The sequence below is a fragment of the Podarcis gaigeae genome, assembly GCF_964106915.1.
Source record: "Podarcis gaigeae genome assembly, chromosome: 3".
Classification (NCBI taxonomy): domain Eukaryota; kingdom Metazoa; phylum Chordata; class Lepidosauria; order Squamata; family Lacertidae; genus Podarcis; species Podarcis gaigeae.
The window spans coordinates 76068975-76090275 of NC_139680.1; the positions used below are offsets into that span (position 1 = coordinate 76068975).

At 42.1% G+C, this 21301-nt stretch overlaps 1 long non-coding RNA gene across 1 annotated transcript; it reads left to right on the forward strand.

Moving 5' to 3' along the window:
* Positions 1 to 10553: 10553 nt before the first annotated feature.
* Positions 10554 to 12232, forward strand: LOC310841203. Its single transcript, XR_014562402.1, has 2 exons — positions 10554 to 10785; positions 11974 to 12232. It is a non-coding gene; the product is annotated as an uncharacterized lncRNA (long non-coding RNA).
* Positions 12233 to 21301: the final 9069 nt, after the last annotated feature.

The window sequence follows — 21301 nt, forward strand, 5'->3', positions numbered from 1 at the left end:
ACACTTTTAAAACTAAATAATCTTCAGGCTTTTGCCTAAGAGGTATGATACCATGGTTGGTATTTTCTGACTTGAGTCCATTTTCTGTTAAGATCTGCAAGCAGGATCTCCGAACTTTATCTATTTTGGACGTGCTCTTGAGAGAATGAAATAGGCAGTTACTTTAAATGTTCTCTCTTTCTACCTTGGCCATATAACAAAGACTCAATTCTGATAGTCATTTTACCTCCGCTCTGAAACACTGGAAACATTTTCAATATTGCAGTAATGAAAAAGACTGACAGCTTGCAGAGTACTGAAACAGCCCCTTTATGGATTTTTCCAGAGGTTCCTGCCATTGGCATAAATGTTACAAGACTTCTCTATGCCTGCAAATAATGATTGTCTTTCAGCCCAGCTGAGTGACCCAGACAGACTCTCAGATAATACTGAAGTGGATTCACAGCATAGCTGCACAGAACACATGCAAGGGCTTTCATTTTATTATATCCCATGTTTTGTTTCAAACAAGATATGGGATACAAAAAAAGAGGATGCCTCAGATATTTTTGCTTCTTTTGATATCTGAAAGCTTTTCGACGTCAACAAAAAGAATACAAAATTAGGGCCAGATAAGCTGAAAGTGGGCCCAAAGGCAATTCTACCTCAGTAAGATACATTTGTGTCTGATATATAGCATAGGAATGTTTGGCTAATAACTCGGACTAGAAGTATATGTCCTACACTAAAATCTAGTCCAAAGTCTAGATTTGGAAACTCACAAAAAGTCCAAACTTTGAACCTCTTCCGAGTGTTATAAAATGCCTCTCCCCCCCCCCCCCAATCCCTGCCTGTCTTTGGCATTTGGGTTGAAGTTTTCAAACTTTGAGTCTGTTTCAGTCTAGGCTTTATTTTTATTATTATTATGTTTTAATAATACTGAGAGCCAGTGTGGTGTAGTGGTTAAGACCGGCAGTCACATAATCTGGGGAACCGGGTTCGTGTCTCCGCTCCTCCACATGCAGCTGCTGGGTGACCTTGGGCCAGTCACACTTCCTTGAAGTCTCTCAGCCCCACTCACCTCACAGAGTGTTTGTTGTGGGGGAGGAAGGGAAAGGAGAATGTTAGCCGCTTTGAGACTCCTTAAAGGGAGTGAAAGGTGGGATATCAAATCCAAACTCTTCTTCTTCTTCTTCTTCTTAAAAATTATACCATAACCTGCTAGGAATTTGAGGGATAGAGTAAGCTATGCTAGGGGCTACCAACTCTCTTCCTTACAAGGCTGCTGTATCTTTAAAAGCTATGTGGCAGACAGAAATTCAACAGGTTCAGCCTGCCCTACAGGCCAGTGAAGTGCACTGCGGTAGAAAACATCAGTGTGATGATTCCTGGGAGTGGGAGAGTGATCATATAACTTCTGGTAAGCTAGAAATCCAAATAAATGAATAAATACTAAAACAACTAATGGTCAGATGTTATGCACTTGTGGGAAAATGCCAGGTTCTACCTTCACCCACCACATTTACTTTGCTTGTCTATAGTACTCTTAGATAAGAGCTACCCTGGATGAATTCCCATGAATGGGATGAAATATCTGAGTGTTCTATGGTTCTAAATCCTGTTTTAGAAAAGTGCAGCATAATGAAGTAGCAAAGTACTAGTTTGGATGGAGAAAACCCTCATCACATTCTGACACATTTGAAGTCTGCCGTTCGTGGTAAACTTGAATTTGCTGTTTTGCAACATGTGAAACAGCTCCTGCTCTGGAAGTTTCCTGGTGACTTCTCTGAGGCGAGCATTGCCTAATGCTTAAGAGAACAATCTATAATTGGGACAGTTTAAATTATACTTTAGCCACAATATTGCAGGAGGCTGAGATATAACAGTTTTAGGCAAGCTGCGATATTTGAGCTTGAGTCTTCCATCTCTAAAATGGGGGTAATAACAGTGGTCAGTCTTAACCACAATATTGTTAAGTATCCCTGAGAAAATGGCCATGAAGCACTTTTAGCACTTGTATGTATAAGTGTTTTATAAATATCAACAGGACATTCCTGTGCAAATGTTGTCCCCGTCTTTAAAAAGATGATGTTGATACCAGGAACAGTCCTCAAATGGATAATTAAACAGTCTGTGAACACTTAGAAAAGGATGCTGTGATTACTAAGACTCAGCATGGGTTTCTCAAAAACAAGTCATGCCAGACGAACCTCATTTTTTCTTCTTTTTTAATAGAGTTACAAGCTTGGTGGCTCAGGTGGACATAGTGTATCTTGATCTCAGTCAGGCTTCTGACAATGCTATTTAAGGCTGCATCGATAGAAGTATAGGGTCCAGATCAAGGGAAGTACTAGGACCATTCGATTCTGCCTTGGTCAGACCACACCTGGAGTACCGTGTCCATTTCTGAGTGCCACAGTTTAAGAAGGCTATTGACAAGCTAATAACTAAATGACTTTCACATGGAAGATGGAGCAAGCTTATTTTCTCCTGCTCTGGAAGGTAGGTTCTGGTTAAACATCAGGAAGTTGATTCTGCCTAAACATCAGGAAGATCTTTCTGACAGTAAGAGCTGTTCAGCAATGGAACAGACTCCCTCAGGAGGTGGTGGGCTCACCTTCATTGTAGGTTTTTAAGTGAAGGTTGGATGGCTATCTATACTGGATGCTTTAGTTGAGATTCCTGCATCGCAGGGGGTTGGTCTAGATCAGTGTTTCCCAACCTTTGGTCTCCAGCTGTTTTTGGACTACAATTCCCATCATCCCTGACCACTGGTCTTGCTAGCTAGGGATGATGGGAGTTGTAGTCCAAAAACAGCTGGAGACCAAAGGTTGGGAAACACTGGTCTAGATGACCTTTGATGTCCCTTCCAACTCTACAATTCTATGATTCTATGTCTGCTCACAATGGGACTTAATCCATGTTAAGTATGGGCAGGATTGCAACCTAAGTGTTAGTATTTATTAGAGGAAACTTGGCATGCCATTGCTATTTATACTGAAAGTGCTTAGAGTATGAATGGAAGATGGGGTGCCGTAGGGAGGAGAACCCTAAATGGCTGGCCTTCTCAGCTGTTTCTGTGAGGTTTCGTTATTTGCAGAGCAGTGGGCCACAAAGGAAAACACTGCTTCTCGGAATGACCCATTTACTTGCTTCATGCCTATACTTTTCTTGTTCTGTGGGCCATCTTTTGCTCTTGCCAAATGGAGTCAAAGTCAGCACTGTAAATCCCGTTTTTTCCTTGTTTCTTGGAAAGCACCACTCGATACCAAGTCAAGAACAACAAACAGAGAGGGTTTGCTTGGGTTCTATTTATGGCAAATCACCAGTAGCAGTTCCAATAACAAATCCAAGGCCAATATTTATGCCGGTTACAAGACTGAGGCTACTGTGCATTTAAAAAAAGGGGGTCAACACAGTTGCTTCAGTAAATGTGTCACCTAATATAGCTTCTCTTTTCATTCATTTTAAGATTACTTCCCTTCCCCAAGTAAAATAAAGGTAGGCAGCAAGGGCCTTGCAATAAATGAACGCCCTTAAGGCTGTATTGAATTGGTTAGGAGCAACAGTTTGATTTTGTATTGAAAAAAAGGAAGTTAAACTTGTTGGTTTTTCTTTATCTTAAAGTGGCCAATGATGCTACGCAGGAACAGGGTTGGTTAATTGAAGCTCACAGGTATATGTTTGCAGTTTGACCTACTGAGCGGCACACCTGTGGTCTCTTGACTTTTTGCCTAATTAGAAAAGGGAGTTACTTTCTGCACTGGATGGCAGGAAGGGATGTGATTGGATAATTGATTATTTGAAACTGTATTTAAGTTGATCAAATGTTTTGTAAGCTTCTGGTGAGGGGTGGTGATGGCTTGCAGCTTTTGGCTGTTACGTTTTTGAAAATAAAACTAAGCAAAGATATTGCAGCCACCCTTTTATTTATACGCTCCAGTCGCTGCGCACACTCTGTGTTGGTGAAAAAGTCCAACTCAGTAAGGAAAGCAAGGGCCAGCTACTGCACATAGAATAAATACAGATGATCATTTCTACTGGACTTCTCTTTAAAGTAAACAAAACTATTGCTATCTGAAAACTTACAGGTCAGCTACAGAGCACATGGTTTGTGCTCAAACATTCCAGCTGGAACCTGGAATCTTCAATGTAAAACATGTAATCCAGGTTTCAGTCCAGGTTGGTGGTTTGAATCCCTGTGACAGGGTGCACTCCCGTTGCTCTGTCCCAGCTTCTACCAACCTAGCAGTTCAAAAGCATACCAATGTAGGTAGATAAATAGGTACTGCTGTGGTGGGAAGGTAAACAGCATTTCTGTGCACTCTGGCTACCATCACAGTGTCCTGTTGTGCCAGAAGCGGTTTTGTCCTGCTGGTCACATGACCCAGAAAGCTATCTGTGGACAAATGCCAACTCTCTCAGCCTGAAAGCAAGATGAGCACCACATCCCATAGCCGCCTTTGACTGGACTTAAACATCCAGCGGTCCTTTACCATTACCTTTAGCCTGGCATCTCCACTCAAAGGATCCTGAGTACTATGGCTTCAATAGGCTCTGCCTAACACTGGGAAACAGCTGCTACTCAGAGGAGACAGCATTTGGATAGACAGCACCAGGTTGAACAGAGCCCTCAGCAAAGTTTCCTCTACAGCATGACCCTTGATCTTGGACTTACACATAGTGGAGGATAGCTATGTGCCACTTTAGAAATTGCCCAGAATGTCGCAGGTTACTGACTGTGTGTGTGTGCATGCCATTTTAATTTCCTGCAATGCCTCACAGCAATGTCACATCATGTGCTCTAGGACATCATGGGAACACCATAGGCAGATGGTGGGGAGGTGGCAGCAGCCGCCAGGTGCTGACACCAAGTCTGCATGGGCACCTGAGGCAAATATTCCTTGCAAAGGTTCAAAATATTATTTGAACCAACATAAGATGACAATGGATGCTTGGGTTGCGAACGTGATCCGTGTAGGATGCACGTTCGCAACCCACAGCGTTCGCAACCCGCGTCTGTGCACATGCAGGTTGCAATTTGGCGCTTCTGCGCGTGCGCAACTGCCGAAACCAGGAAGTAACTCGTTCCATTACTTCTGGGTTTCGGCAGTCTGTAACCCAAAAGAACGTAACCTGGAGTGGCTGTAACCTGAGGTATGACTGTATTCATTTTTAACAGTCTCATATGACCAGCTACAGTTTTCTCATGGGAATATCTGCAATCATCTTATCCAACCCTTGTAAAGGAGAATGTCCAAGGATGGAATCGTACAACAGCTTTACTCCATGGTAGTTCTAACTCTATGACCCAGTTACCTGTAGTCTCTCTAGCTCATTGTTCCCACACTCTAGTGCCATGGTGATGTTGCTAGAATGCAACACTCATCATGCCTGACTATGCCTATTGGCCATGCTGGGTGAAGCTGTTGGGAGTTGGAGTCAGCAGCATCAGGAAGGCCATCAGTTTCCCATTCCTGCTCTACTGGTTTAATTAGGATGGGACAACAAAAGGACCTGCTGTGGTCAAGCCCAACCTGGCCGAGCTGGATAATGGGAATCAAAATTCATATACATTGCCAGGAACTAAAGTCATGTTGACAATGTGTACTGTTTGCAATGAATACTTGGCCACGCTTCCAAAGTCAGATATTACTTTCATCAGAAGATAAGTGAAGGTAGCAAAGCAAAGCTTCTGCACTGCAGCTTCTCACTGGCTCTCTGTGGGCAACCTAATAAAGTCTAGCATATTTAACCACTGAATGCTACTAGTGTGGGATGCGGGGGAGAAAATCAGAATCCTGATTATTCATCAGCAGTATGGATTGGGCCACTGGCATTTTTGCATGATAGCTTCTGAGCTGGCATGCGGATGCAGCCCTGCCATGCTCCTGCAGCAAATTTGATAGCTTGAGAAACAGAGATGTGGTGATGTTCAGTTGGCTACATGGCCAGATGCTACAGATTACCATCTCTCTATGCAGCTTAAAAGCATCACACAGTAAATGGTCATGTGATTCTACCGGGAGTTGTGAGCTTAGCAGCTGCAAATATGCACAGCAATCAGGAAAGGAGACTTTCTTAGCCCAGGATTTAGACACGCCCCATGCACTGCTGGCACTTTTTCATCTGAAAAAATATATGACTTTTACGAGGGCTAAGGACTCTATTATTTCTAAAATTCTTTCCAGCTTCAAAGCAGCTTAGGAAATTGGCCGCACAACCAGCCAGCTGATCCAGCCTGAAATCTGCCAACCTGCAAAATCAGGTTGTGGGATTTTGTTTTTCTTTTCTGCAGCAACAGCAGCAAAAAGCAGTTTGGAAGACCAACAGGCTGGAGAGCTTATCCAAACAGACTAACACATAATTCATTGGGATACATTTAGTTGGACCCTGTATTTGCTGCTGCTGTGACTTGAATTTCAGAATCAGGGATGGATTCTTGCCATGGTTTCTCTTTTGATGGAGAAAATCGGGACGGGGAGGGGGCTATATGATTTTTCTTTGGCACAGTTGGTTCTTGCATTAAGTAAGCATCCCCATTGCCAAGACCACATGCCATATATTCCTAAGGGATATGTACTGATTGAACAGTGGACCTGTGCCAGTTTGATGGTGGGGGGAAAAGACACGTTTTCCTAGAGGGCACAGTAGCCATCTGTTAAAAAACAGAGCTTCTTTCAAGGTGGTCTTCGAATGATGGCTTCCAAAATATCAGATTCATGCATCAAGAGCTGAGGCACACAAACATATGGCTAAATATGTTTATATATGCAAATACATATTGTTGAGTTGCCAGTATTTTTGAATAGATATTGACTGGGATTATGACGGTGGTTGCTTTGTATAGATGACTTGGAAAGGGACAGTTTTATTCTAATAGACTTGGAACGGGTTTCAGTTCCTGACCCATTGGAGCGAACAATGTTTCTATCAGTCATTTTCTGTAAAAATGTGACAGCTAACATTAAACTAGGCTGGGTTGCTGGCTGGGCCTGCGCTGCCCACACTGATACACTTGGGTTAGCATGCCTACTACAGTCATACCTCGGGTTACAGACTCTTCAGGTTGTGCATTTTTGGGCTACGGGCGTGCCAAAACCCGGAAGTACCGGAATGGGTTACTTCCGGGTTTCGGTGCTCACACATGCGCAGAAGCACTGAGTCATGACCCATGCATGTGCAGACACGGTGCTGTGGGTTGCCAACGCTGCGGGTTGCGAACATGCCTCCCGCATGGATCACGTTCGCAACCCAAGCATCCACTGTACTTGGGTCATATATCATGTGCATTGTGTCTCCCTCAGTGATAAAGTTCACCAATAACAGCGAAAAGGAAGGCAAGTGGCATGATGCAAGTGGTCTCACAATATCAAGCCAGAATTCCACCCGCAGGCACCCTTGGAAGTTCCTGAAGTCAATGACAGAAGGTCTTTGCAGGGCTTTGTTAGAGAATGTCTAACAAACGCATACCAGTATTTAGGACCCCATGAAGTTACATTTGGCTTCTAGAAGGGGTTGTTTATTAACACAGAATCCTGAAGCCCTTAACTCTTGACAGTGACCAGATTCTCCAAGAGACATCTGCTGAATGTATGCCAAGGACCAACAATACCTTTCCTAATACGGTAAGTACAGCTTGAGCTGTTGTTCTAATTTTCATTTATTCTGGAACAGGGATGGGTGACTCTGTCAATTTTGGTTTCTCATAGTTCCAATTTTATGTTGGGTTCTCCACATTTCCACACCAGACATAGACATTTTTGTATGCAGCTTTGTCTAATATACACACTTTTGCAAAGCACATTTCTCTAATATAATGTGCTTTGTTATTAGTTAATATAGGCATTTCATGCAAATGTGACTCTGATATATGAATTTTTGTATACATTAGTTGGCTGGAGAAATGTGTTGCAAAATTCAGAGAAGTGCAAATTTTGAAGGATTGCTGCTTTTCAGTTTTCGTATTGTTTTGCAAAGTGAGAATTAGGTGTGTTCGCCTTTATATGTGAACATAATAAAAATTCTCATCTATCTCTTATTGGAAGTAACTCCTATTGAAATAAGTAGAACTTACTTCCAAGTAAACATGTATAAGATCCTGCCAATATTAATATTAATAGAGCTAGTCTATGAAGCAGAAATATTGAAGGTACATTTCCTCCCATATATATTTTCTAAATTTAGAAACTTTTGGAAATGCCTTCATTACTTCCCAGGGATGCACAAATACAATACATCTCTAGTTTTGTGGATCAGTCAATTAAAGAAAAACATTTTTTTTCATTCTATAATTATGCACGAGGGGAGACAGATCCCGAGTGCAATGGGTTATAATTCCCTGTAATTAAGTCAATGGGTTGCATCTAACTACATTTTATTCAGAGTAGACCCACTGAAATTAAGTAAAGAAACATTAGTGTCAATGGGTCTACTCTGAGTAAAACTAATACTGGATGTAACCCAATAAGACTGTCATGCTACTAGATCCTACTATGCAGGTGAATCCTATACATGTTTAGTTGGAAGTAACCCTTGCTTATTTCAATTAGCCTTTCTGTTTAGGGAAGTTTTTAACGACTGGTGTTTTAATGTATTTTAACCTTCTGTTGGAAGTCGCCCAGAGTGGCTGGGGAAACCCAGCCAGATGGGCGGGGTAGAAATAAATTATTATTATTTCTCCAGTAATGAATATGTGTTTAGGACAGGGCACTTCAACTTTTCATACTAAGAGGGCCTCAAGAGTACTTTGACATGGAATCCATGGGCCACACATGGGGAGTGAAGCCAAAATTTGACTCTCTCCACCCCCAGCCCTCACACTGCCTTCCCAAATTCAGCCAAGTGATGCTCTGGCTTTTGAGAAGGAGGCACGAGGCTCTGGAAGGGTCCTAGTGCCCTCCTTACTCCTTCCCCAAGCTGGGAAAATGCTAACTAAACTTTGGGAAGGAAGAAGGAGGACTCTAGGACTCTATTAGAGCCCTCACACCTCCTTCATAAAGCACAGTGCCCCATTTACCTGGCTTTAGGAAGGCAGTGTTAGGGCTGGGGGGGTGGTTGTCAAATGTTGCCAAGGACTGGGGGGGGAGGGGAGCTTCAATGGCTGCGTGTGGCCCTCGGGCCACATTCTGGACCACCCTGGTTTAGAATTACAGCCTAAGAAACAAAATACCAGTATCTCATTTGCAAAAGAACCGGGCTTTGAAGCAATTTATATGGGGTTGTTGGGTATGTGAAAGCCCCTTTAAGATGTGTTTTTGTCCACAATATGTCTGTTATGGGACCTGTCCATAGTATGTCTTTGGATCAGGTTTTTGAGGTTCCACTTTGTCCATGTTTAGAGTTTCACACACACACACCCCACAGCAGCCAACCAGTAAACACAAGAAATATAACCTTGCAGCCAACCTGCAGTGCACATAAGCTTTGTTCTGAGCACATTTCAACTAGCTGCTTAAAGCAGAACTCGCTGTGCTGCCACAACACGTTTCCCAGCAACACAGAACACATGGTAGATTAGCTCTATCTTGCAAAGCTTTTGGGGAAGGGGGGAGCATGCGTATTAGTCCTGTTTTTAAAGATCCAGAGACCATATCTTTGTTGGAAAGGGAGCTAGATGTTGGAATAACACCAGCCCTCTGAAACATAAGATACACTCCACTTGTTCACATAGTTTATGACCTTGGATAGCTGATAAGCCAATACGATACGATTTCAAGCCCAGTGTTTTGCAAGCTTCAGGTACCAGGTGTTACTGAAGGTCACTGTTATGGAAAAATGGTCTCTCCCACAATTAGGAGAAGGCTACAGAGAATAGTTTTTATGCAACACAGCTTGTTGATGATTAACAGGGTGTTTTTTTAACTGCACAGTTAATACTTATTCAAAGCACCCTGTTAGGATAGGAGTGGAGGCAGGGAGAAATGTTTATTAAACACCCATTGTGAATGATGTATGAGAAATTCAAATGCATATGATAGGAAAAGGCAATCAATTATGTTTTGAAAGAAATAAAAATGTGTGAGGTTATTTTGGTATAACAGGCCTGTCTATATGCCTCCTTTCTAAAAAGCACTACTACTACAACACCCATAGTTGACAAACTGAAGTCAGAATGGACCTTTGACATTTGAATGTTTCTCTAAAATCAATCTTACCTGCATGTTATTGTGGAATATTAAAAACAAAATAGGTAAACTCGGCAACCAAAGTCACAGGCTATGACTTTCTTTGCAGTGACTACAATGAAAATCTTTGCACTCTCGGAGATACTATGTTTGTGTGGTTTAGATTACAGACTGGCACTGGAAACAGGGATAGGGAATTGGTGGTCCTCCAGATGTTGTTGAACTCCCAACTCCTATCAGCCTCAGGCAGCATGGTCAATGGTCAAGGAAGATGGGAGTTATAATCCAGCAACTTCTGGAATGCACCATTCTTGACCATCATGGTTGCTGAGCTGGCACAGCCCTACCAGTAGGCAGAATGAGGCAACCACCTCAGGTAGCTGATTCTGAGTGGTGGAAACTGTTAACTGTTTGATTTATTGTTGCATTTCTATCTCCTAAGGAGAGATGCTCGTGGAATTTTGCTGACTCAGGTGCCAAAATAACTTGGCCAAAATAATTTCAGACCTATGCACCTTGTCCAGGGAAGCATGGCACCACTACCTCTTCTGTCCTGGGGAGTGAAATGTCTTGGTCTGGCCCTGCTGATGGGCAGCTAGCTGAACTCCATCATTGTGCCTCACCTCTGTTTCCCCTACTGCCCATCTTTCTACCTGAACAAAACAGTATCATATATCAGGTAAACCTAATGCAAGGTCAAGTGGTAAGAAATCTGTCAGCCTGTCGGCTCTGGAAACCCCAGTTATCTACTGGGACAAAATGAGGAAAGTGACTGGCTGTAGTTGACCAAAAGGCAGGAAGCCCAACTTATAGCATTTACGTATTGCTGTTGTTCAATGGACTGTTTTCCTGTAATTATACATTTGTGTTTGAAATTATTTGGGAAGTATCTGTGAGGGTGGCAATTGGGGGGGGGGGAGGAATAAAAACACTGAGGGAAAGCTCAGGGACATGGGGGGGGGGTTGGCAAAAAATAACCTGTGGAATAACTGTTGCATAAACATAGTGCTTACTCATAACCAAACCACGTGACCCATTTCATGAGCCAAGCTGTGAGTGACTTCACTTGATGCCCAGATGCAGGAAATTACTCTAGAATAACTAATTGGTGGGATATTTTATACTTTGCCTGTGGCAGCTCATGGAACAAATCAACACACAGTCTTGTGAATTGGGCAGCAGTTTGGGAATAGATGGTTAGATGCCTACAGGGTGCAGGCCCGAAAATATATACTAACATGGGAGAAATATGAGCCCTGGTGAGCTATTGTGTTCAATAAAACCTTCCCAACACTTCACCTGTGATATTGTTTCATAACATTTGTGTGCATGCATAGATGTTCCTGTGGAACAGAAACTAGAAGAGAGACAGTTCAAAAATCATATGCACATTTGGCTCAGTATAAGTTTTATCTTTTCAGTACAGGCTTAAGAAATGCAAAGAAGCAGTTTTAGTGTCAATGTGAAATTATCCCAAATGTTCACTATGACAAATAAGGTGCTCTAGCAGGAATGAAAGCAAGGCAGCCAGTGTAAACATATTCATGGAAAATATGGTACTTTATAAAGAAGCAGACGGTAACTTTTGTAGCAGGAATGGCAAACCAAAGGCTGGGGTGAGGGGAGGGCAATTGTGACCCTCCAATCCTCTCTTGCTCTGGCCCTCTGGACCCTCCCCATGGCAAATCCCCTCTCCAGCCACACACCCTGTGCTACCTCCTAAAAGCCATTGACACCACAGGGTGGGATTGTAGCCTAATATTTCACTTATATGAATTCTGTTTTGATCATCGTATTTGGAATGTCTCAGAATAATTCTTTCTTTATTCATTCTCTCATATTCTTCTTCCTCCTCCCCCCCCCCCAGCTCGACAAAAGAAGTTCCAAAAGCAGCTTAAAATGTCCAGTTCAAAACTCAATTTACCAAAATTATATTTCACGGACAAAGCAAATCAGCAGCCTGAAAGTCATAAACACAAGACTGGGAAACAGCAAGACACAGCACAAGCTTTTCTGAAGAAGGAAGGGGAGCTGGTTCACCAGGTTATAGAGGGGAGGGGGGATCTTGAATCTTCTCGCTAATGGCAACGCTAATAAAGGTCTGCCAACAGCTGTTTTCCATGGAAGATTGTCTTGATCCAATGTGCCGAAAAAGCATGAGCCTTTAACAGTGCATTTGTCTGCCTCAACACAATCATTGAAATGTTTGCCTTCATTACGGCTCCATCAAAACAATACAGAGTTAAGAAAAAAAAAGTGAGTAATGTCAGCCAGCTATTGTCTTCATAGGTACAGGCCTGTTTTTATGCCTGCAAACACAAAACCTGGGCTTGTCAGTGAACTGGTGAATTGTCAAATAAGATATCCAACACCTTTATGCAACATCTGCTAATCCAGGTGCAGAACACGGCATGAGCTCTTTGTTTGTGGATCCGTTAGAGAGAGAAATGCAAAATCACAATTAAGCATTATGTTTTTCTCAGCCTCACTCTTCTTCCTTCACACACACACTTGATGTCTGACATCTCTCTGTTAGCCGCTCCTTCTCTTTCACACCCCAGCTCCTCGTTTTCTTTGATATGTGGGGGTTGCATTCCTTATTCCCATTTATCTGGGAAGTTATTCCCACTGAACTCAGCAAGACTTAATTCCAACTACAGTGTGTGTGTGTTCAGTAGGGCAAGGCTGCCAACGACAAGCAAAATATCCGTCAAGGTTCTTGTACTTTTAACAGAAAGCCAGCAAGTAAAACTTTGTGTACCACGCTGATACAGTGATAGGAAAGCTTCTCTGGATAAAAGGATACTGTCATGCACTTGTTAAAGGCAAGATCCCTGTGATGGGGGGCGGGAGGCTGGAAAACCCAGGCGAAGGAGATAAGCCAAGTAGGTAATCCAAATTTATCACCTGCAAGAACAAAATTCCAAATAGTGTGTGCCTGCGTGTGGGTGTGTATATAACAGCTTTATCAAAGCCACCAAGTCTCAACACCTCATTTCCTGCAAATCTCAACACCTTTCAAGATCAGGAGCAATAACTCTAATCCAGCCCCTTCTGGGCCTGTAGGAAATGGCAGCAAGGCTCCAGGATCTGAGGATGGGAATGCTGCAGATTAGGGGCAGTCAAGGTGCAAGGGTGAAGGGTGAAGGGTAAGGGATAGGCCAGTTGGGGTTGTTATTCCTTCTCCCTGGCCATCTCTTACCCCTTTGTCACTGAGCAATGGATTAGGATGGTGTAGACAGTAGCTTCTGCATATGAAAATGGCATGGGAGTTATGGAAAATGACTGAACGCAGCCGATGAGAGTGGCCTCACACCTACAGGCTGCATTCCATATTCTTTACCTGTTCAGATACATATGAAATATGGAAATAGCAGGAAACAGAGAAAGACCTTTATTTGGAATGCCCAAAGAGCATTCACATGACCTTCTAATCTCCTGGAGACATGTGGTCAAGAACACCCACAGACCTTCACAACCATTGGCTATGTTTCTTGCACAGGTGGGTAATGCAAGTCAACAACAGGTTAGTCACTCCTGTTGCCATGACATCTAGTTGGGCCCCACAAGGTGGAATGTGTGAACCACTGATCCATGCTTTGGCTACCACCGAGCATAGGTTAGAAATCTGCACGTTTACTCCTTCTCACCTTTTCCTTCTTTTGCCCCTTCCTTCCCTCTCTTCTCCCCACACCCTCAGATGTCATTTACATCGTAAGCTCCTTGGGGCAGTCATTTTTGCTTATAATCCCATGAAGACTGATCACACTGCAATAATAATATCAACAGGACATGTAAACACTGGTATGTGCTTTGGTTTAAGACCTAAGCTAAGCTATTGTATGAACTTGATCTAAATAAAAATGTAACTTTTTCATGGCATTGGGAAGAATTAAACATTGTGCTTTTCTGATGGTTCTGTCAATGGAAGCATTTCAACTAGCCCCCCTCTCCATCCCCCCACATGCATTTCTGGGGGTCCTTCCACCCCCAGACATTTGGGGGACATGGGGAGGGGAAGGGGTAAACCTCATTGCAAGCAGAAGCCCTTGAACAGGACTTCTGTTTATGGGTGTCATTACTTGAATTTTGCCCACAATAATAATTATCATTATTATCTTTACCATTTCCTATGTAGGCTTTATTAAATTAAACAATTAGATAATTTAAGGTGCTCCACCCGCACCCCACACACAAGAATTGAGTTCTGGAAAACCTTCCCTGTAATGACAAGTAGAAAATATTACTTCACTTTCCCCCCAAAGAAAGTTAAGGGGGTGGTTTATTGAGAGGTGATAATTCCCCTTGTGGAAAGGAGATTTCTGGTAGCAGATGGCTCTTCAATTTAGCTGACAAATATGTAACTAGATGCAGTGGACAGAAGCCAAAATAAACAAATGCATGCGAGGCATGAGGTGTCTAACAATTAACAGTCAGGGTAATAACCTGCCTAGGGATATGATGGATTTTTCCCATGTTCAAAATCGTTATAAATTGATATCTAAGGGAAATGCTGTTCAGCACAATTAGATTTATTTTCTTCATGAAGAAGAGATTCTGCATATTTTGCTGAAGTTTTGTAAAGCTATCTTCGTATTCTTTTTTTTTAATTGCATTGGCAGGTCAACGTTCTGCAAACCGAACATTTCAGCATGTGTTTGTAAACTGCCCCAATCTTAAACAAAAAATATTGGCAGAAGCCAACTGTCTTCAGAGAGAGGCATTCTGAACAGCATATTCTTTGACATTAATTGGACCAGCAACAAATAAACAGTGAGTTTATAAATAGTAGATTTTCATGGTGGGGCAGTGAACCATTCTGCAAGCAAGATGTTGCAGCCCCTGTAACTTGGCAGAGCCCCATCCAAGAATGGTATTTATGTATAACGTTTATATCCTGCCTTTCCTCTGAGGAGCTCAGGGCAACATACATTGTTCTTCCCCTCTCCCTTAAATCCTCACAACAACCCTGTGAGACTGGTTGTGCTGAGAGATCATGAATACTCCAAGTCACCCACCAAACTGTGGCTGAGTTGGGATTTGAATCCTGTCCGACGAAAACTCTAACTGCGACACTGCACTAGTTCAATGGGAAATCTTGAAATATTGGAAATCTTAGCTTCACTGGCCCTGATCCACAGATGCTCATGTGCAGAAGCAGGCTATAGGAACAAGCCTTATACTGGGTTTGACCACTGAACCATCTATCCAGCACTGTTCACACTGACTGATAGCAGCTCTTCAGAGTTTCCTATAGGGATCTATCCCAGCCCCAGTTGAAGATTGAACTGAGACCTTTTCCTTGCAAAGCAGATGCTGTATGCTATGGTCAGAGATGAAAAAATCTGATAACTTTTGTTTCCAGTCTTAAATTCAAATCTGCAATTTTCTGTATCAGTTTGAAAACTTTTTTTAAAAAGGCCTCGTGAAAATTCATCAGTGTTTTAGTGTGCATTTCTCATATTATACAACTTTAATGCAATTCTGCACATTTCTGTGCAATTTTGTACATACATGCAAATATCAGTATTTTGGAAGCAATTTCCCCATATTGTGTATTTTGTATGCTATTTCCCACAACATAGGCACTTTTGGACACATTGTTTGGTTGGAGAACTCCACTGCAAAATTCAGAAAACTGCAAATTTCAAAAGATAGGTGCTTTTAGGTTCATATATTATTTCAGGAAGTATAAATTAGGTAGCTTCACATTAAAATAGGGACTGAAACATAATTCCCATCCCTAGTTATATCTATTTGAATGATCCTGTGTGTGAGGATCTGTGTGTGCCCCCAGCAAACATTTGGACAGCACATTCAGAACACTTGGTGAATGCAGAGGGGAAAGGTGGCCTGAGATGCAAGCTGAACAGGCCTTGCAGAATGAGTGTGTAGAGTTAATTCAGAAGGTTCATGGTGCAAGCAAGCCCACACAGCTTTTCTTTTTTCTGCAGAAAGTCATTATTCTCTCTCTGCATTAGTGTGAACACACAAATGCTTACAACGCAGAGTCTGAAGTAGAAGCCAGCTTCATATATTAATTCCCCTTGCGGGATTTGGATTAAAAATGTGTTTCTCCATCCAATTTACAATAAAATATTTTTTCAGAGGGCCTAGCCCCAAATGCTATTGTTCCCAGTCCTCAGTGTATACAAGCAAAGTTGTTCAACGCAGTAACAGGGCAGTAAAGTTGATATTTTAGCAGGCAGATGGATACATTGGTGGCTATGTTTTGTTATTAGGTATTTATTTGGTATGCAGAAGCAAGAAAATGAAAGCACTAGGGTTTGACTTTCTACTTTTTATGCTTTGTCTTCATTAATGAAACAATGTTTATGAGGAATCATGAAGACACCTCATGGGAACAGGCGATAATATTAATGATAGAATTCATTGTGGCTTTATAAATACCAGAAACATCTTCATTCAGATCATGCCAGGCAGAAAGAAATAAGGAGAGAGAGAGAGAGAGAGAGAGAGAGAGAGAGAGAGAGAGAGAGAATCCAATGCAATGCTCTCACAAACCCCCAGAGGAGAGGAAACACACCTGTATCATGAAGTTTTTAATCTTTGATATTTTACTATGTCTTATATATGTTGCTGTAAGCTGCCCAGAGTGGCTGGGGAAACCCAGCCAGATGGGTGGGGTATATATAATAAAATCAATACTACTAATACTACGACTACTACTAGCAAGAGACTCAGTTAAGGCGGAGTATGCCTTTTTCACTATCACACGCAGCTGAGCAAGATCTAGATAAGCCGATTCCCTTCTTTGTAACAGTCAGTCAGTCATATTATCTTACAAACAGTATGTCAAGGCATATACAAAATATCTTGGAATCTATCCACGGGCATTTTTAATAATACTAACTGTGGCCTTCTGTGTGTCTCCCCACCCTTTGGAAATAATAGGGCTTTGGAGAGAATGTGAAAGAAAAGGTTAAACACCACCACCACCACCACCCTGTTCCCTGATCAAATTAGAAGCTACTTCCGAGTGAAGGGGAAAGATCCTTTTGGATATGAATTATAAACCCTTTAGCATAATGAATCTTTTAATCCTCAGAAAGAAGTGCTTGAGGCCCTAAAAATATGTTCAATCATGCTAAGTTTGGGTAAACTGAACAGAAGTATACACTCATCTGGCCAGCTTAAGAGGCTGTTTTAGCACCTTTTTTCATGTTGTTGCCATGATTACAGAGGCAGCCATAGAGGACCAATTGGCATAGAGGGAGAGATTGGCCAAGCCAGCCCATAACAGCTTCTGAACAAGAATCTAGTGCAAACTCAAGCCTCCCAAGTCTCATGGGTTAACTTTCAAGAGGCACCAAGAACTTTCAACATAGCTTTCAGCTTAAAGGGACTTAAGGTGTTGCACAATTTTCAAAGAAAACATGCCCCTGAAATGCTGCCAAGTAAATAATGGAAGTAGATGAAGCAACACAACCACCTGGCTGTCAGAAGTGCAAGGTACTCTTTCTTTAGTAATAATAGAGCAATCACAAAGTTCTCAGCAATGCAAATAAGGATGTCTGTTTAACAGTGCAATTTTGTTTTTTTAATCTATCAAGAACAGACACGTCAAAGAAAGTGATAGTGCAGGATTGCCCTACACCCTTTTCCTCTAGGTATAATCCCTCAAAAACCAATCCTTGCCAAGGACAAGTATTGCACACACTCACACACTCACACACAGAGAGATAATTAAGTGGGTACTTATTAACAAAGTGAAATGAAGCTTGTACTTTAAAGCAACTATCCAATATTCTAGCGTTTCAATTGGAGCCCAAGCTGAGGTGAGGCGATGATGTGTTCAGTGCTGAGCAGATAAAATAGAGGTCGATTTTAAACTTGGAGAACCTCAACCCAGCCAAGCCAGCAAAACGTGGGGAGGGGGCTGGAAAGGAATCCCAAAGGGTATATTTCATGCAACAAAATACAATGGTTTGAATGCTAGCTTCCATTCTCTAAATGGGACAAAGTCCCTGTGCACACACACATACAAACACACAGAGCACCCAAAAATCTGGGGATGCTGTTGTCTACCTGTCAGGGGCTGGACAGAGGAGGAGGAATGGTAGAGACCGCCTCTCCAGCCTGACCCTTCCAGGGAGGAGGAAGAGGAAGACAGTATAGATTTACAACAAGGGTTTGAGGGAGGTGGCAGCTCAGTGGCAGATGAGGGGGAAAGTTGGGAAATAATGGGAAAGCCATAACAACAGCCAGCTGACACATTGTCATTAGAAAGCATTCCAGACCCTCCATCTCCCAGAACCCGGCAAGCCTTAAAAGTAGGAGAGCAAAGAGTTCAAAGACAGAGGGCATGTAGCAGCATCCATAGGAGAGACTATGAGATTGACGAATGAGGAAGTGGGAGGGTGGAGATTCACTCGGGACAACATCATTATCCAAGAGTCTGGGTTCTATAGCCTCTCTCGGTAAAGATTGAAATAAAAAAGGATTGTAAGAAACTTTTCCTTGTCTTTATACTTTCCTGGGCAATCAGCTGGGAGCCACTGACAGCATCCTGACACCACCTGGCTCTTTACCTGCTGTTTTGTTATCTATCTATCTATCATCTATCTATATCTATATCTCTCTATCATCATCATCATCATCATCATCATCATCATCATCTATGTTTTAGTGAATGTTCATTATTGCTTGAATCCATGGACAAAACATTTTCCTTAAGTGTATACACACAGCTAAACAAACACCTATGTGCATGGACCTCAGTTTTCCAGAACTTGCAGAGGTCAGGGAAGTAGTAATTTAGGGGAGTGGACAATGCACAGGCTATGGATACAACCCATCAAGCACCGTCCACTAGCATGAATGGAAAACTTGGAGGGAGATTTATATTGAAAGTGCTCATGTGTGGATAAAAGTGCACAAAAGCACCTATGGAAAAACGGGAGCTGTGCAACCCATATGGGCATTAGCACCCTGGTGTATAAACAGCCTAGGTATCAACCCTCTTGATGCAGGCAGACACAGGACACCAGTTACCTTTCCCATGCGCCAATTTATCAGGCGCCATTCAGAGGTATGCGCACTTTCCCCTTTGCCTGCAACTTGGCAATAATGGTGGGCCCAAGATGCAGAATACCCACACACTCTCTTTACAAGTACAGTGGTACCTCTGGTTACGAACTTAATTCATTCCGGAGGTCCGCTCTTTCCGTTCGCATCCTGGGGCAAAGTTTGCAACCAGGAGCAGCCACTTCCAGGTTAGCGGAGCTCATAACCTGAAGCGTTCGTAAACAAAGGTACCACTGTATGACTGTTTATCACCATTCTTGCTGTTAGAGGGGAGTGCTGCTCCCCTGTAGGACTACAGCTAAGTACAACGTCCTGAAATGTCTGAGTTAGCAGTAAAAATATTTGTTTGTCATAAAGCCATGGATATAAACATGCAACTTTTTTTCTGCTGAGCTATCACAGTCAAACGTTTGAAGTGTGAATAAACACAGAATGCAGTTATTGCTGGCACATTGTGCTGAACTCCAGCATGGAATGAAACGTCAGGAAATATTGATAGAAATGGGCCACAGGGGAGAAAGCAGCCTTAAATTCTAGGGGGAAATGTTGAGGCTTAGGGTCACTTTCTGGTGGTTTCCCTTCATCCTAAAAGAGTTAATAGTAATTCTTAGCATTTATTCAGCATTTCAAAGAGCTCACAGGGATTGCTTTGTTTATAATCTCTACAACAACCTTGCAAAATAGGCCAGTATTATTATTCCACCTATAGGAGACGGTGCAATGAATCTGAGAAAGTGACCCTCTACAAATGAGCAATACAGGTAGGAGAGTCAGGATCATCAGTCAGTGTGATCTTCAACATGCCTGACTTCCAGCACATGTCTACACAGAAAAACAGCTTCTTTTCAGCAGCCTTGTTTGCTTTGAGCATTTCCCCCATCCATTCCTCCTTGTTCTCAGAAACATAAAGGCTGGTTATTTTATTAGCTTAGTGGTTTAGCAGTTTCCAAATGCTGCTTTGCATACTGTTCCAACAGCTTACACAACTGGGAAATCTTGAGAGAAGCTTTATGACAAGACTATTCCTCACACCACGGCTATCAGTGCCTGGTAAACATAAGATTCAGCTCATATTTCACCACAACAGAAAGAAACTTTTTAAGTTTAAAACATGCAATTTGAGGTATTCTTCTCTAACACTTCTACTTTTATACAAAAGTGTCAGTTATTATTGACTTAAAGAAGATTTCCCTTGATCCCTAGATGCAGTCTCCAGCAAGCGCTCTCTGGTAAGTGAGCCCCGGCAGAGGTTTAAAATTACAAAACATGCAGCAAGTGGAAATATGGGCTGTTAGACCTTTAAAATATACCCTTTTAAAGTTGCTTTCAAAGCTTTCCCTATAGCACAGAAAAGACCACACAGCTTGGTAAATTTAAAAAAAATGGTTTACTTACAAACTTTTCAAAGGTCAGATTTATGTGCTTTTCCATACAGCAGCAAGAAAACACAGGCAGGAAAGCTTAGTTACAAAACCTGGTAAAATGTTTCTAAACAAGTGGTCTGGGCTTGTAGTGATCAGTCCAGACATTTTCTCTAGCCAGATTCACATGGTGGAAAAGAGTGAACAAACAGAAATTGCTGACCCTTCATCACTCATCGAGAGGGGGCGTGACCTAGTCGAGTCTGACAAAACAGTTTACAATATGGTTGTAACCCCTTCATGCATTAACTAGAGCTAAGCATGCTGGTTATATAAGGGAAAGTAGGTACAATGGAAATTATATCAGATACAAATACTCAGTGCAGCGACCAAGGGTGGGAGACATTTTTGCGTACTCTTAGTGAATGTCTCTCCTCAGAACTTTCTTCACCAACCTATGTTGTCATCAACTAGCATTTGCTAGGCCTTTGGATTCATCTCCTAAATATGTATTTAAGGAGCACAGTTTATCCAGAAGACTTGCAATTCTAAAATACATAAATTGCAGAGCTGTTCTTCCTCCTTCCCCCTCCCCACTTGTCCAACTGGGATTTCCTCTTTCAGGTCACTGTAATATGTTTCATTCTGAATATTGTTTGAATGGAAATTAGCTGTCTGTACCACATATCAACTGATGACTAACAGATGTCCAAAGTCCTCCTGACAAATTTAACTTCAGAGTTCAGCTGGAAAGATTAAGATAGTAAGTCATAAATCATGTCACTC